Here is an 18,017-nt window from a genome sequence, read left to right as displayed (position 1 = left end):
TGTTTTTTTTCAGTTTCAATGAACAGTTTCTATCCGTGTTTTGACGAAAATACAAAAAATTGTCATGGCCAGTATGGTTGTTAAATATGTAAGAATTTTCTAAAGAAATAGTGCATTTTGTGAAATAATACAGCTTGCTGTTGAAGCTTAAAAATTGACTTGCATTGTTAGGATTCAATGAAGTAAATTATAGACATTTATGAATATAAGAGGTAAAGAAGTTTATTTACTTATATGTATATTTCATTATTTTCATTTCTTGGTGTGTATCCTCCAAGCAATGTAAGGAATACATTGATGTATTACTGAATTAAGTACACTTATCACTCACTTTATCATTAGCCTTCTTTCAAATAACTGTTATATTTGTCATGTCTCCAACACTCTCCAGGGAATTTACAAAATGCCATGATAGTACTACATAATTAAGTTTACCTTATTACCTTCCTCTCAACAGTCTTCTTAATGAATCTGTTTTTTTGTTAAGTCTCCAATATTGTTAGATACTACATTTCAGTCTTTTAAGGTACTAATAATTTAGTCAATCCAACCTGATTTTGGTTATCCTGTATTTCTTTTTAAAACCTGCCAGGATAGTAGTATAGATTTATTTGCAAAGAATCCGTGATGTTTGTTTGGATGTCCCTTTAAGGAAGGATATGAACACATGCTTAATATTAGATTGTAGTCTGGATGTAGGATGATTATTATTGATTATTTTCTGTATGGTGGCTTGACTATATCCATTAGATGCCCAAGTTATTATTTTATTCAATTCTTCTAATAGAAGGAAATGTGAAGACCAAATTGTGCAATCTCTGTGCATAAGACTTTTGATAATACTTGCCTTTTGTGAATGATATGATATGAAGCTGGCTGGATGTACCTGCCATTGAAGGAAAATTTCCTGTAAATGAAAAATTCTTTATTGCTTATAGAGTTATTATTAAGGTATCCAAAAAGTGAACACTTGTTGGATTTACATTTAGTAATGAACTTGACAAGATGAGTTCCTTGAGAATATTAATTTGTTTTAATTTTATTATTAATGCAGGATACCTCTCACATGAAAGAACAAATTCTACAAGCAAATAGATGGAAAAGTAATGTGCAGCACTGTTTCACTGGCGTTGGCTGATTACTGTATGGAACACCTGGAAAACCAACTTTTCAACACCATTTTTCTTTAGCCTCTTACCTTGCTTTGTTTCCTTAATAATAGAATTGCAGTTTGGTCCTATTCTGAAGCTGAATTACTACATTTTTTGGACAAAATAAACACCTTATACATTTGTATCAAGTTCAGTATTGAATGTGAATCAAACAACAGTCTGCCTTTTCTGCATACCTTAATATGCCATCAATGATTTATTCATACTCTTTTGTATACAACCCCTATTCAATACTTTTCTAAATTATATAATTAGTGTTCCAAATGGAGGCATTTAATTTAGTTTTCTGGATACCTTAATATGCTTCCAATGATTTATATAGGGCTATTTTGTATACAACCTACATTCAGTATTCCATCATATTCTAGAATTAGTACCAAATGGAGGAATTTAATTTAGGTTTAATTTTGTGCTGTGTCCTCAGCTACATGGAATCATGATAAGTCAGACTACAGATGCAGCTGCTAGATCAGTATAGACTTTCCTTGTACTGACTATATACAGTTAAAAATACAGTTGATATAATCTTGATTACATTAAATTTCAAGATTTATTAAATTACAAATACTTGGAATCTAAGAAATCTGGTTTTACTTCTCATGCAATTGAAATTAGCCACACAACATCTTTCAAGTCTTAATCATTCTGATTTTATATCTATATCCAAATTGCAATTAGTTGACCATACTTTTTTTTTTTCTTAATCATATATTTAACCTGTATCATAAAAAAAATGGCTATTATTATTTTGATTCAGGCCTCCATGGAGTCAAAAGACTCATCGTGGGAGGTCCTTCCAAAAAAACACAAAGTATATCATACCACTCCTTGAAATCATTGATTGTTTGTGCTCTCGCCAGTCTATCAGGCAATGCATTCCATGATGCAACCACCCTCTTCGCAAAGAAACTACTCCTCACTCTCTTGCTCACAGTTTCCTTTTGTAACTTCCAGGGATGACCCCTTGTCCTTGCTCCTCCCCCATTCTACCAAGCAAAAGAACTTCCCAGTGTCAACCCTAAAACTATCTTTCAATAGTTTAAAAGTCTCAATCATATCACCTCTCCTTATTCAATCTACCAAACTCTGCAGTCCACTTTTCCTTAGTCGAGTCTCATGACACAACATTGTATGGGCCTGAAACTATCTTTGTTATCTGCCTCTGTACCCTTTCCACAGTTAATTTATCCCCTTCAAATCCTGGGGACCAAATTTGAGAACAATAGTCCAAGTGTGGTCTGATGAGGGCTTTATGCAATGGAATGACCACTGTTTTATCTCTGCAACTCAGCATCCTACTCACTATTCTAGCAATTCTCTGGGTTACTTTCACTACCTTTGCAATATGTTCCCTGAATTTCAGGTTTCTATCAATCATTACCCCCTGATCTCTTGTCTCCCCTACTTCCTCCAGTACAGCAACTCCAACAGAGTATGCAGCCTCCCAACAATGTATCCCAAACTTCAAGACTTTACATTTTGCTGCATTAAACTGATACCTCCATTCATTTGCCCATCTGTCCAATTTATTCAAATCCTCTTGCAGGGCTGCCACATCTGCACTATTACTAATAACCCTTCTTAGCTTCACATCATCTGCAAACAACTGAATATCCCCCCCCCCCTGCAATCCACTGACAATGTCTTTGATATAAACAATAAACAATACAGTTCCAAGTACTGAGCCCTGTGGGACCCCACTTGTAACCTTCTGTCTCCTCAATATTGACCCATCATATACAACTCTCTGATACTTATCACCGAGCCAATCCTGAATCCAGTTGACTAACCTGACATGTAAACCAATGTGCTGCAACTTAAATATCAGCTTATCATGTGGCACCCTGTAAAATGCCTTTGCAAAATCCAAAAAAATGACAGAATATGCCTTTCCATCATCAGCCACTCTTGTCATGTTATTATAAAAGGCAATCATATTACTAAAGCAAAAGTACCTATTAACAAATCCATGTTGATTCCCACAGATAACATTATCCTCATCTGCCCAACCCTCTATATGGTCCCTCACTAATTTCTCCAGGATCTTAACAACTACTTATGAAACACAAACTGGTCTTATTATCTTACCTTTCTTCCATTCCTTGAGTACCAATTCCATAGCAAGACTTTCATTGATAAGCCAGATCAACGGGGCTGTCAGTTCTTAATTGCTTAATTGCCATAGCCACACTTTCTATCATTCCTCCAGGCAAACACTCCTCTGGCATCATATCTAAAAAGACTGTTAAAAAATCTTACTATCTGTTAAAAACACTATTATATAATCAGTCTGATATTTTTATGTTAGGATTGGGCACCAAGGTATTTTCTTGTGCATTATAGAAATGGCTACTCTATCTTCATAACCTAGTGATTTGCTCATATAATGCATGCTTTATTTCTTGCTGTTTGTTGATCTCTAAACTCTCTGTACAAATACAGGAAAATGAAGCAACTGCAGAAATAAACAAAGGCATATGACAATGCTGTGTATTATCACCCTAACTTTACGACCAATATATAGAATATGTAATGGAATTAATAAATAATCCTTACTAGATGCTTTATAGAAGCATTGTGATTTTTTTAAAAAAATATTTGAACACATGTAAAAGAAATTAAAATATATTTACAACTCCTCTATATTTTTCTCACTGTAACATGCGCATTATTCAAGGAAAGAACAAAAGAATTGGTTACAACATTCAGAATATTATCTCAAGAATGAGTTATAATTTTACATGTCTCAGTCACAGCTGAGTGAGCAGGAAACAACACTGTTAAATTTCCAGGGAACCAGGTCAGGTATCATTTTATAATTAAAAATAATAATAATAATAAATAATAATAATAAAAATTATTGACACTTTATGGCTGTTACTCCAAAAAACATTGGAGATAAGCATGCAGTCTGTTCAATTAAGATTAGGGCGATGAGAAAGTAGCACATGTTTCATGGGAAATTTAAATCTACTATTGTGTAACATATTTGTCCCAGTAAACTCTATGTCTGGTATTGGTTGCATGAGAAGCAAGGCACGAACCCTATATAATAATTAATAATAATAATAAATAATAATAAAAATTATTAACACTTTATGGCTGTTACTCCAAAAAACCTTGGAGATGAGCATGCAGTCCGTTCAATTAAGATTAGGGCGATGACAAAGTAGCACATGTTTCATGGGAAATTTAAATCTACTATTGTGTAACATCTTTGTCTGATTCCAGTAAACTCTATGTCTGGTATTGATAGCATGAGAAGCAAGGCCTGAACCTTCTGATTCTAGAAATCTTATGTAATCTTGGTGTTCTTCAATTCTGATCTTAGCAGATTGACCAGTCTGTTCGAAATAGCAAAGTTGATATGAACAGGATAGACACCAAGTAGGAATAGTGGAAGCAACTTATGTTTAGTAAATGGTAGGAAAGAGGATAACTTTTGTGTTGGTTTGAAAGTAATGTATGTATCTTTCCTTGTTATCATTCTTACTATAAAGGATTCTCTGTAGACTTGGGACAGATTGGCTGTTCTGCTAAGATCAGAATCAAAGCACATGAAGATGTTGAAAGCGGCAGTGATTGTATGTATGAAGATGGAATATATTGCGATGTGGATGGAGAAGTTGAGACTGAGCAGATATATGTGGTAAGTGATAAATGTGATTGTGCAGGTGTAGTGGGAAATCACATGGCTTGGATAGGACTGGCTATAGACCTAAAAATGAACTGCTGTGTTTACGAATGCCAGAAGTGTCGGAAATAAAGGGGATGGAATGGTTTCAGTGATTGAGTTTATTTTCCCCAAAATCATTGGAATAAATGAAACATGGTTGAATGAAGATGATATTGTAACGGGAATAGAAATGGAAGGATACAGTATTTTTTGTGAGAATAGAAAGGGCAAGAAGGGAGGTGGGGGGTGCTGTTGATAACAGGGGAATTAAGTCCACATAAGGTAGACATGAAAGGAGGAAATAGTGGCAGTGGTTATGAGATAGTGTAGTGTAACGTGGAGGTAGAGAGGAAGACATTCGATGAAAGTGGTAGAATGGTAATAACTGCTGCAGAAGGCATTGTTGAGGTATTCAGTGATCAGTTTATAGGATGTTTCATTCTGACCAGGTGGTATCATGAGGAAATTAAGTGTAGAGAACATAGGAGGAGATGGCTTAATTGTGAGTGAGCAGGAGGTATTTGAGAAAATAAATAACCTTGATGTCAATAAGGCAGTAGGATTTGATGACATATCACCACACATCTTAAGGAATGTTCATCGAATTTTACAGTGGAACTCATGGCAGCAGACTGACCCTTACTAAGGTTATAGTAGAATTATTGAATAAGAACATCATCATCAGTGTATGTCATACTGATGTAAACAATGCTATGCAATATGCAGAAGGGATGCAAGTATTAGGAGAAATGGAAGTGAAAGAATCAGGGATGTATCAGGTGTTGATTGGATTAGATGTTAATAAGGCTGTGGGAATGGGATAACATATCACCACATATTTTTAAGAAATGTGCACAACAGTTAGCTATGCCCTTGCCCTAGTTATTTAATGAAAGTATTCCAGTGGCTAAATGTTCCTGAGGAGTGGAAAGAAGGCAAAATGGTACCACTCTACAAGTATACTGCTAGTACAGAGGTTTCCAATTACAGACCAGTCTGTATAAGTGCAGTTGCAGTCAAGGTGTTGGAGAGATCGATTAGGAATAGAATACAAGATTAGGTTAATGTACATAATATTAGGTAACTAAAAATGTTCATGCAGTTTTTTGTAATAGAAATTTAACAAGTGCAGAAATTTTCATAAAATGTTTTATTCATAATAAGTACCTTCACAACCTACAACTCTTTCCCAACGAGATACTAGTTTGTAAATTCTGCTTTTATAAAACGTTTTGTCTTTAGAAGTAATAAGCATAGCAACCTCTGCTTCAATCTCTGTTTTATTTCAGAATTGTGTCTATTTCATATATTACTGTCTAGCACAAAAAAAAAAAAAAAAAAGTGATAATCTCTTGGAGAAATGTCAGGAGAATATGGAGAATGAGAGAGTATCCCCCATCCTAAAGTACAAATCTTCTCACAGGCAAGTTTTGCAGTATGAGGTTTTGTATTGTCCTGTAAGAATAGTACTTTCTTCTGATTAACTAGTTCTGGCTGTTAACACATCCTGCACATGCTCGAGTTGCATTGAGTAGATCTCAGTCACACAAAGCATAGTCTTCTGGGGATGAAGCATTGCCTTTGAAGTGTGTGGTACTGGAAAGTTTGGTGACAACCAATGTCAAGTTCACTTCCAGTTAGAGTACAAGATCCATTTTTCATCACAGATGAGCAAGTAATCGAAAATTGGCTCATTTATATGACATGAAAGAATCAAAGAACAAATTGATAGCCTTTGAAGTTTACTGTCATGTTAAAGATGGCCTGTGACTAGTGGTGTGCTGCAGGGTTCTGTTCTTGGATGACTGCTGTTTAATTGGTTCATTAACGATATAGGGAAGGATCTAAGAGTAACAGTTCATTTGTTCACTGATGATGCAAAGTTGGGTAGGGCAATAGTGAATGCAGAAGATGTCAAAATCTTGCAGGACGACTTGGATAGATTGGAGTTCTGGGCAAAGGAGAATGGATGTCAATTTAATGTGACAAAATGTAAGGTTATGCATTTTGGGTGAAAAGATTAGCAGCAGTATATCACATTGGTGGAACTGTATTCCAGGAGATTGATGAGGCCAGGGACTTGGGAGTGTTTCTGGATAGGAAGTTGAAGTTTAGGGGGCACATCACAAAAGTGGCTAAATGAGCTCATCAAATCACTTGGATGCTGAAGAATACTTTGACGAGCAGAAACAAGCAAGTTATTGTACCTCTGTACCGAGCCTTGATAAGACCTCATCTTGACTACTGTGCCCATATTTGGTCACCTAGGTTTCTTCTTGATGGGGAGGAGGTGGAGAGGATCCAGAGGCGAGTGACCAAAATGATAGTAGGTCTATGGAATGAATCTTATGAGAGCAGGTTGAAGATTTGTGGGTTGCAGAAATTAGTTGATAGGCGGAAAAGGGGAGATATGATTGAGACATTCAAATTGCTAGAGAGTTTCTATAGGATTAATTCAGAGGATATTTTTGAGATCAGGACTGGTGGTGGGAGAACTAGGGGGACACCTATGGAAGCTGGGCAAGAGTGTGGTTAGCAAGGGTGTTAGAGCTGGGTTCTTTGCTTTTAGAGTGGTAAATGAGTGGAATAAGCTGCCAGATTCTGTTGTGGGTGCTATGATGGTGAGTGAGTTCAAGGCAAGGTATATTAGATACTGTGAGAATGTAGCATAGTTGTGTGGACATGATGTTTAGGGCCTCCCTCGATGAGTCTAAGGACTTCCTGGAGTCGCCCGTAATAATAATAATAATAATAATAATAATAATAATAAAACATGTTTATTTTACCTTAAGCAACTATACAATCTAATATACAATTGAATAATTTTCTCTGATGCCTATTTAAGCTGAATTTGCAACCTTACAATATAGACCAGCTATTCCTAATGCCTAAATGACTTATTCTACAAAATCTAGGCAATTACTAGCTGTCACAATCCATATCTTAGGCTAACATTCTTCTTAATATATGTATACTAGCTAATTTCTCAGCCTCAATTATTTCTTATAGCAACTATACAATTATCTTAACAAAGCTATGTTTAGTGGACATACAATTCTTAACCATTACCTCAGCGTTCAAGACTCTTATTTACATATGATGCAAAACTAGGGAGAGCAATGCAGAATCAAGCAGATGTTATAGCTTTAAAAGAGGACTCGAATAGATTGCTTGATGGGCAGTTAAGTGGAACTGTCATTTCAGCGTTGCAATGTGTAAGGTTTTGAGATTTGGTAAGCAATGATGGGATGCAAAGTATGCGCTATGTGGGAAAACTTTAACGGACGTAGAGGAGATGAGAGATCTAGGAGTGATAGTGGACAAGGACTTGAAATTCAGGGGCCACATTGCACAAGTTGTGAAGACATCACATCAGATAATGGCAATGATGCAGAGGACCCTGACTTGCAGAAATAGAGAGGTTATGATTCATCTGTATAAGGCTTTGATATCCTCACATGGATATCAAGGCCTTATACAGTGGATTATTGTGCACAGATTTGGTCCCCAGACTTTCATGGTGATGAGGATATGTTGGAAAGGGTCAAGAGAAGATTCACAAAGGTAGTCAGTGGTCTTTGGAATGTGGAGTATGAGGACAGATTGAGAGAATGGAAGTTGTAGAGCATCATGAATAGGAGGAAGAGGGGGGGGGATATGATTGAGACATGTCAGCTAGTCAGTGGTTGTTACTGGGTCAACATGGAAGAGATTTTTCATAGAATGGGAGGGGAGTAGAACAAGAGACCATTGCTGAAAACTATGAGGGTACGAACAGAGAAGTGAGGAGTAGGTTCTTTGCATGAAGAGTGGTTGGTAAGTGGAATGCATTGCCTGAATGTGTTGTGGGTGTAGACACATTGAATCAGTTTAAGGCATAGCTGGATGAGCATGGCATGCAATAGTATGTACCTACCACAATGAGTCTCTGACTCCATGTTAATAATAATAATAATAAGATTACATAAGATTTCTAGAACCAGAGCAATGACAGGCCTTGCTTCTCATGACATAGGAATCAGACAAAAATATTATACTATATTAGATTTAAATTCCATCATCTGTTCCTTGTGTGAAACATTTTGTCATTGCCCTAATTTTAATTGAACATACTGAATGCTTATCTCCAAGTTTTGAGAAATAATAGCCATAAATTATTCATAATGTTTATATTATTTTTTTATTATTTAAAATTACTCAATTATAAGGCTGGTCTGGTTGGCTCAGTGGTCAGCATATCCGCTCTCCAGCCAAAAGGCTGCAGGTTCGAATCCTGCCGTGGGCATAGATATTTGTGATTGTCTGTGAAAATACTAGTGGTGATGTTGGGTGGTAGATGGCATTGTTGGAGATGATGATGATGATGATAGTTGCAGTTCGTTGTAGTTGGTGAATTCAGTGGTGGAGACAGAGAGTTATAGAGTAGGTACCCTCCTTCGATGAGTCTTTGGACTCCCTCTAGGTGTTACATAATAATAATAATAACTAGTCTGGTTTCTTGCAACTGCATCTGAGACGTGAAAGAGTAACTCGTTCTGTTTTCCTCATTTCTGTGTTAATATTTTGAATATTGTAACCAATTCTTTTGCTTTTACCCTGAATGATGCTTATATCACAGTGAGTAAAATATATATTATTATTATTATTATTACGGGTATCTCCATGGAGTCAGTAGACTCATCGCAGGAGACCCAAATTAGCAAAACAATATCTATCATATCTCTTCTTGAATTCATTTACAGATGAAGCACTCATAACTGAGTCAGGCAATGAATTCCACTCATTAGCCACCCTCCAAGCGAAAAACCTCGTTCTCAAACCCTTGTTACCACGCTTTTCCTTAATTTCCAGGGATGACCTCTTGTTCTTCCACTATCACAAAGCTGAAACATTCCCCTGCATCGATCTTATTATTATTATTGTTGTTGTTGTTCCGGGAAACTCCAAGGAGTCGACAGACTCATCGAGGGAGGCCCTAACATCATGTCTGGAACAACTATTCAACATTCACACAGTATCTATCATATCTTGCCTTGAACTCATTCACGGTCGTAGCACCCACAACAGACTCTGGAAGCTTATTCCACTCATTCACCACTCTCCAAGTAAAAAACCTAGCTCTAACACCCTTGTCAACCACGCTCTTGCCCAGCTTCCATGCATGGCCCCTAGTCCTCCCACCACCAGTCATATTTTCAAAGATATCTTCTGGATCAATCATATAAAAACCCTTCAGTAATTTGAATGTCTCAATCATATCACCCCTCCTTTGCCTATCGTCCAATTTCTGCAACCCACAAATCCTCAACCTATTCTCATAAGGTTCATTCCACAGACCTGCTATCATCTTGGTCACTCGTCTCTGGACCCTCTCCACTTCCTCCCCATCACGAAGAAACCCTGGTGCCCATAACTGGGCACAGAAGTCCAGATGGGGTCTTATCAAGGCTCGATACAGAGGAACAACAATTTGTTTGTCTCTGAATGTTAAAGTATTTTTTATAAGCCAAGTGATTTGGTGAGCTGTTTTAGTCACTTTCGCAATGTGCCCCCTAAACTTCAACTCCCTATCCACCAGCACTCCCAAATCCCTGGCCTCATCAATCTCCTGGAGTACGGTTCCTCCAATGCGATATACTGCTGCTATTCTTTTCACCCCAAAGTGCATAACCTTACACTTTGCCACATTAAACTGACATCCATTTTTCCTAGCCCAGTTCTCCAAACTATCCAAATCATCCTGTAAAATTTTGACATCCTGTGCACTCACAATTGCTCTACCCAACTTTGCATCATCAGCAAACAAGTGAACACTTCCTCTCTCAAAACCTTTCCAATATCATTGATGAACAAATTGAAAAGCAGTGGTCCAAGAACAGAGCCCTGCGGCACTCCACTAGTCACAAGACATCTTTTTGGCTCCACTCCTGAATAAACCACTCTCTGGTATCTCTCCTTCAACCACCCTCCTATCCATCTTACCAACCCTATATCTATCCCCATCTGCTCCAGTTTACTGATTAGGGTTAAATGTGGTATCCTGTCAAAGGCCTTGGCTAGGTCCAGTAGTATCACTGTAAACCCATTACCCCTATCCAGTTCAGCTGTCACTGTGTTATAAAACGTGAGCAAGTTACTGAGGCATGATCTACCCTTCACAAAACCATGTTGTCCCCCATACAATATCCCATTTTCATCTATCCAATCCTGTATTCTTTTCTTGACTAATTTCTCTAAGACCTTGACAATGATTCCTGATATGCTAATCGGTCGGTAATTTACAACAGCAGTCTTGGAACCACCTTTATACTGAGGCATGATCTACCCTTCACAAAGCCATGCTGCCCCCCCCCCCCCCCCACCCGTACAGTATCTCATTTTCATCAATCCATTCTTGTATTTTTCCCTTGACTACTTTCTCCAAGACCTTGACAACGACTCCTGATATGCTGATCGGTCAGTAATTTGCAACAGTAGTCTTGGATCCTCCTTTATGCAGTGGAACTATTTTTCCCTCTTTCCACGCCTTCAGGACTAAACCTGACCCAAGACTCAGATTAAACAACATGGTCAAGGGCACTGATAATTCTTTAGCCGTTTCATGTAAGACCCGTGCCGGTATACCATCCAACCCCACACATTTATTCACATTAAAGTTCTGTAATATACTATTCACCTCCACTTCATTCATCACAATTCCCATATAAACTAATAGTTCCTTCATTTTTTCAATGTCACCACCTAGTTGATATACTCTTGCAAAGTGCTCGCTCAGTAATTCCACTATATCAACTGATTCAGTGACCTCCTTACCATCATCATTCCTTAAAATCATTTTGCTGTGCAGTTTTTTTTTGCTTGCAGCATATTGAAAGAACTGTTTGGGATTCTCTTTAGCTTGCATAGCTAGTTTCCTTTCATAATCTGCTCTTTTGCTTTTTTTACCACACTCGTTACCCTTGTGGCCTGCACTTTATACCATTCATGTGCTTGCAGGTCACCTGTTTAATTTCTTTAAATTCCCTCCACAGTTGTTTCTTTTTTTGCAGCTCAAGCCTAATGGTGTTATTCATCCATTTAACCCCTACTTGTTTTACTATTCGGATCCTAGGTATACAATCAGCCATAACCTCCTGTAAATGCTCCTTGACCACTTCCCATGCTCTATTAACATCCAGCCCTTGCAGTTGTACATGCCATGGCACTGATCCAAGCAATTTGCTAAGCCTGCCATACTTGCCAGCATGGTAATTCCACATGTACCCTGTCTTAATCGAAAATTCCACACGTTTATCCACCTCCCAGGTCAAGACCTTATGATCACTCTCACCAATAGGTGACAACATGGTCATATTCATTACAGTCAAATTCTCAGATGCTATTACCAGGTCAAGCACTCTCACACACCTAGTATTTTCAATTACATGCTGTTGCAGATAGTTTTCCCTTAATAACCAGATAAAATCCAATTCCTTCCTCCCATGTGTCCTCTCCTCCCTCCAATCAATGCTACCATAGTTGAAATCGCCCATAATAATTACCCTCCTTCCACTAATTTCTTCTATTTGTTTACATACTATCTCCACCATCTATTCCATCACCTGGTCTATAGCAGCACCCAACTGTATATTTGTTCTGCTAGTCTCAATCTCACACCAAATAGCCTCAAATGAGCTCTTTTCACTATCCTGCAATACAACTTCAATTCTCCTTGGCTGCAGTTCATCAGCTATCATCAATAACACTCTCCCCCCCCATTTTATTCTCTCTGTCCCTCCTAAACACACTATAACTTACACATTCTATCCCACTAACTATATCATCTTCCGTCAGCCATGTTTCACTAATGCCAATAACCTGTGGCCAGGAAGAGCCAATCAAGGCCACAAATTCTTCCTTCTTGTTCCTAATACTCCTGGCATTAGTATACATGAAATTCAGAGGTCCCTTTGTCCCACCCCTATCTTGATGCGTTATTCTAACTATCCCATTCCGATTTCTTTTGCTTAGTACTGGCCTTGGGTACATTATATACATTCTTACACTCAACTGTCTCACTGATGTCTGCAAATCCACTCCCCCCTCCTTGGTAGTTCTAGTTTCCCTGGTTCTGCACATTCATTTTCACTTCATTCAACAACACTTTTTCCAGTCTCTGCAAACCAAATCCATTCAAAAGCAGGCCATCCATCTTGTATAAATCCTTTCGCCCATCAAACTCATTCCACACGTCCACGAATTCCACACCACACCGTCTGCATAACCTGCGCATAAAGTCATTTGCGATTGTGGCCCTCCTTCTAAACTCCTCTCTGTCATACGGAAAAACAGACTCACCATCCTAACTCTGTCGCTCTTTTCTTTCGCTACCTTTAACAATACTTTCAAGTCCTGTCTCATAAAAACTTTATCTCCTTTCAGTTCATACCTGCGACAACTATCAATTCTTTTACCCTCTGTTTTTGCACTCTAATACTCGCAGTTACATCCTTAAATTTCGCACCTGTTTTGCTTGTTTAACACTATCGTCTGATCATTGACCAATGCACTGTCTCACAAAAATAACCGAACCTGTGTGCTTAAATTAGAGAAATTGCCACAACCTATTTAAGGTATTATTTTAGAAAGGGATCTATTCCATAAGTGTTATAAACTAATCTTCTCATGCTATAAAATTAATTTAGCGTGGCGCAGTCGAAAAATAATATAAATTTCCCTGAATCACATAGTGTGGGAGATAGTTAACTGTAACTGTGAATTGCCTATTTCAGAGGTCCTAAATTAATTGGCTTAAATTAGAATAAGGTAAAGAGTACTCAACAGAGAGTTAGAAGATAAAGCAGAAATTGGAAAGATAAAGAGTAAAAGTAATTAAAATAATTAATACAACAGATGTATTTTAACAGTATCACTTCTGGGTCTGGCTCTCACTGACGAGATCTCGACTTTCGGCAAGATAAGTACTTTGGTCTTCTTTAGTTTGTTTTTCACTTTGATTTTATTTTACTGGTGCTAGTGGTGGTTTCACCTCCACTAGCACTGGTCTTTATTAAAATTTCTGGTAGTGCAGTTAATATCTGCATTACTTGATTACTTTTGGCGATATCACAGCTGCCATTTTATAGTAGCTGAAATAAAGCATTTGCTGGTGGTATAGAATTATTTCTGTATCATGGGATTATTTTATTCTTGGTCTTGCGACTGAAAGTTTTTTTTTTTCTCTTACAGAGGTTATAGTCTTTTTCCCCACCTGAGATAACGGTACCATTTCCTCTAAGGGTGTGAACTCTATGAATTGAAATTCCTGGATGCGAAGAAGCGAGACGGGTAACTAAGGTTTTAAAAGAGATAGTCAGAGGAAATAACATTTATTCTTTCACTCCCTACAGCAGAGGGAAATGTTTAATTGTAGTCAAAGATGTGGAAACAAGAGACAAACTATTACAGGGTTTTACTTTCGAAGGAAGCACAGTTATTCCTATAATGGTCGGGAGCCAGGTAAAAACAATAAAAATAGAAAGATTTCTAATGGAATATATAGAGAACAGTAATGAAATTCTTATACAGACATTTTCAAAATCGGGTAAGATTAATAATATATGAAAGGGTTTATCAGACAATGATCCAAACTTGTTTTCTGGTGAAGTCATGTTCATGATGGATATGAAGACGCTCATACCAAATTTTTTCAACATCAGTACAACCCGAGTTATGGTAAACTATCCCAGAGTACAAAGGTAGTGGCTGCGTTGTGGTTCATACGATCACTTGGGTGGAAACCGCTCCAAATCTAAATGTTTCAACTGCATGGAGATTGGACATATCGCTAATCATTGTCTTAAACCCTGTCAGAAATGCGAAAGTTCTGAACACTGCCTTAATACCTGTCCTTTTAGAACTTTTGCTGAAAGAGTGGGAGCGGTGGTAGAGCGAATTAGAACATCATATATATCAGAGAGGCACAATGAAGAGTTCCCAGATCTTCCAATTCAATCTAGTAAAGATGTCGCTTTTAAACAAATTACACTTGGTAAAATCACAAAATGTGCACGACCTAATCAGCTAAAAAATAGCCCCCAAACTCCAGATCAGAAGAAACCATTTTCTCAGTCAAATATTGATGGAACATCAGTTGAAATTACCAATAACGAACCTAGTATAGCAACTGAACAGGTACAAACGAAATGCAAAAACATGAAACTGTTCTACAAGGAGAAAACAGAGAAAAAACAGAAAAGCAAGTAAGACAACTAAAATAACTTAATATGCAGACAAGATCATCAAAAAGGAAAGAAAAATTAATAAAAAAATTGAGGATAAACACAAAAAATTAAAAAAGAAACTACATCTAAAAGAAAAAGAGGTACTAAAAATGTAAAGATGGAGAAGACTGTGGATCATCAAGTGAACACTTTTCAGGCTCAGAAGAGTTTATGGACTATGAAGAACCTTCTCATGTGCTAATAAAGGAAAAGCAAGAGATACAATTAAAGAAAATGTAATAAAGTTTAATGATTCAAAGTTTTCTCAGTACAATTATCACCTACATGAAAATAAAATAACTAGCTTCCAAATCAAGAACAATAAGCATGAAATTCAAATGATGGAAAGCAACTGTAAAAAAACTGGAAGACTGTTTACAAGAAGCAGGCTACATAATTGCTCCTGCACAGATTGAAGACCTCATCGGGTTCATCCGAAATCTAGAAGTTGAAGACTTATCAGTGACACTTCATTAATCATAGCATCTCCTTTCTGCATTGCCTCATTTTAAATATACAAGAATTCCACAGGCAAATTAAATAAGAAACTATATGGAAACTTATGCTAGCTATAATATAGGTTTTTGTTTCTCTAAGAAACATACTTCTGCAGATATAAAGATATAAAAACTTTAACATATAGATATCCATTTCTTTCTTATTGGAGCTTTGGAAGATTTAACAGGGCTGAAGTAGGAGTTCTTATTCTTGGCCCACTCCGTGGATCATTCTATAATATCTAAAGAGATGCAGAATGGAAATTTTGACAATACACTGGAAATACTGTGGATGTGTAATAAGATTTATATATGTTTATACACCATCCATTGGAACAGTTAGAAGAAAATTCTTCCAGGAATTGGAGCCATATTTATACAGTGCCCACTACATCATAGCAACTGGAGACTGGAATGGTATTGAAAACTACACACTAGACAAAAGAGGAGGATACCCCCAGGACTGGAAAAGTGGGATATGCACAGTTAAAAACATGTCTTGACAATGCTGAACTAGTAGACTTGTGGAGGATTTGCAATCCTAATCTCCAGGCCTACACATACATGAATCAAGGTATTGGTTACTCATATTGATTGAATTTATATCTCTTCTTTCCTTATAAATAGGATAATTCAGATAAAACATCTTGACATCAACATGTCAGATCGTAATCCAGTTCTACTTAAGTTCCACTGCATGGAAAAAGTAGAGATCTGTTCCAGACCATGGAGACTTTCACCAAATTTTCTGTTAATCTTTCAAACTAAATTCCAGACCCTCTGTTCAAATTGGAATAATGTTACCTAGAATTGGAATATGTGGTTAAAATTCAAACAAGCAGTAAAACAGAAAATGATAGAATGGGGAAAGGAACAGGCTTTCCTCAAAAGGAAAAAGTTGAAAGACCTGTATAATGAGAGAAGCTGGTTCGAGACAAACCAGTGCAATGGTATAGAATGTAGCAACATCATTAGAAAGATTAATATAGAGATAGAAGTGGAAAGACAGAAACAAGTAGAAGAAAGAAATTTATTTTAAGATAAGAACACAGCCGCACCAAGCAGACAGCCCTTCAGCTGCTTTCTTCACAATTCACTAAATTTTGCAAAGCAAGGACTACCACTCAAATCTGCATTAATGGAGAAAACATGTCCCTACTCATGACATCCTTGATTCCTTTCAAAAACATTACAAAAATCTACTTGACAGACCCATTACAGCATCTGAAATTACCACAGCCTATAAAGAATGCCAGACAAGAAAATTCCCAGGACTTGATGATCTAGGGATAGAACTTTATCGTGAGACCTGGGATTTTATTCTTCCCATTCTAGTTATACTATTCATTTCCTTTCTCTCATCAGGACACATTCAAGCGAATTTGTAGCAAGCCATACTGTGCTCATTCCAAAACCTAATAGAGATTACACCTTAATCAGCAGTTGGAGACCTGTTTCTCTATCTCATACTGACTACGAGATATTGTTCTGCATTATCAATACAGGCTCAAAGTAGGAATGAGATACCTAATTAAAAGCACACAAGTGTATGGAGTACCAGGTCGAGCAGTAGAATTTAATCTATTTCTGCTATGTGATCTAATCTGCTTAGTTAACATGAAAAAGTAGTCGATGGCAGTGCTATCAGTAGAGCTTATTCAAGCATTTGATAATGTCTGGCATCCCTTTCTATTCCACATCCTCCAGCAAATTGGTGTAGGTAAAAGCTGCTATCCATTTTCAAAGGAGCCTATGCCAATTCAACTGCCCACCTCCTAGTTAATGGGTTCCTGTCAGACCCGGTCAAAATTCAAAAAGGAGTAAAGCAAGGTTGCCCTCTTAGTCCACTGCTCTTTGCATTGGTTCTTGAACCATTCTTACAGGAACTCGACAATACACATGCTGTATGAGGAATAACAGTTCTTCAACTATGAAGGAAAATAAGGTATTTGCATATGCCGATGATGTGGTGGGCACTTTGAAGGATAATGATTCAATATATATATATATTTTTTTTGGTATTTTGGAAAAATTCAGCAAGATCAGTGGATTAAATATTAATTCAGACAAGACAAAATTAAAAGTTTTTGGAAAGTGGGATCTTGGAGGCATTCCTTTTGAACTAACCTCTAAGAGAGAGAGAGAGAGAGAGGATTCCTCATTTTACTTAGAATTAAATTCTGCACTTACTCAATATTACCAGTCCAAGAATTTATACACAAGAACCTAGAAAAGTTAGAACACTCGAAAAATAGGGCCACTTTCCTTTCTTTCTAAAGCCATAATATTCAAAACTATAATCTTTCCTGCTCAGTTGTACATAATAAATATTACAGACATCACAGAAGCTGAAGAAGAAAAACAATTATATAGTAAACCTGCTTGTGTAAATTTTTTGGTCCAGCCAATA

At 37.0% G+C, this 18,017-nt stretch overlaps 1 protein-coding gene across 3 annotated transcripts in view; it reads left to right on the top strand.

Annotated features, from left to right (window-relative positions):
- The window catches only part of LOC150100615 (insulin-like peptide receptor), a 782,259-nt gene that overhangs the window by 179,966 nt on the left and 584,276 nt on the right, over positions 1–18,017 (top strand). The window lies entirely within an intron of this gene.

Source organism: Typopeltis vanoorti, chromosome 12 (assembly GCF_054136105.1).
Source record: "Typopeltis vanoorti isolate ZY-2024b chromosome 12, IOZ_Tvanoo_1.0, whole genome shotgun sequence".
NCBI lineage: Eukaryota > Metazoa > Arthropoda > Arachnida > Uropygi > Thelyphonidae > Typopeltis > Typopeltis vanoorti.
The sequence above is the reverse complement of the archived record's forward strand: the minus strand, read 5'-3'. Positions and strand labels throughout refer to the sequence as shown.